Raw genomic sequence first — 826 nt, forward strand, 5'->3', positions numbered from 1 at the left:
AAACAATGGAGTTCAAATAAGTTCAAAAAAAATGAAATTCCTTTGTAACGACGAGTTTCCGTACGAAACCCTGATACTTAGAAAGAGATTGTCCGTTTTGTACACGAAGTGCATCCAGTTTTTGCCGTAACCCTCTCTACTTTCTCGCACATGCTATGTGGGTGAAATGATGATACCATGCCAACTTGGAACCTTTTGAGAGTTCATTTCAAATGCTTTTCATCTTCATGGTCTTATAGGTCAAAATAATCAGTAAATGCATGAAAAATAACAAATCAGGTCAGAATGGGTTGTAAATTGATGATGTGGCTTTGAATGGTGCATTTTGAACACCGATAAACTATGGAGTTCAAATAAGTTCCAAAAAAATGAAATCCCTTTGTAACAGACGAGTTTCCGTATGGAACCCTGATACGTCGAAAGATTTTGTCTGTTTTGTACACGAAGTGCGTCCACTTTTTGCCATAACCCTCTCTACTTTCTCGCACATGATATGTGGGTGAAATGATGATACCATGCCAACTTGGAACCTTTTCAGAGTTCATTTCAAATGCTTTTCAACTTCATGGTCTTATAGGTCAAAATAATCAGTAAATGCATGAAAAATAACAAATGAAGTCAGAAAGGGTTGTAAATTGATGATGTGGCTTTGAATGGTGCATTTTGAACACAGAAAAACTATGGAGTTCAAATAAGTTCCAAAAAATGAAATCCCTTTGTAACAGACGAGTTTCCGTATGAAACCCTGATACTTCGAAAGAGATTGTCTATTTTGTACACGAAGTGCATCCAGTTTTTGCCGTAACCCTCTCTACTTTCTTGCACA

Source organism: Triticum dicoccoides, chromosome 3B, assembly GCF_002162155.2.
Source record: "Triticum dicoccoides isolate Atlit2015 ecotype Zavitan chromosome 3B, WEW_v2.0, whole genome shotgun sequence".
Lineage (NCBI taxonomy): Eukaryota > Viridiplantae > Streptophyta > Magnoliopsida > Poales > Poaceae > Triticum > Triticum dicoccoides.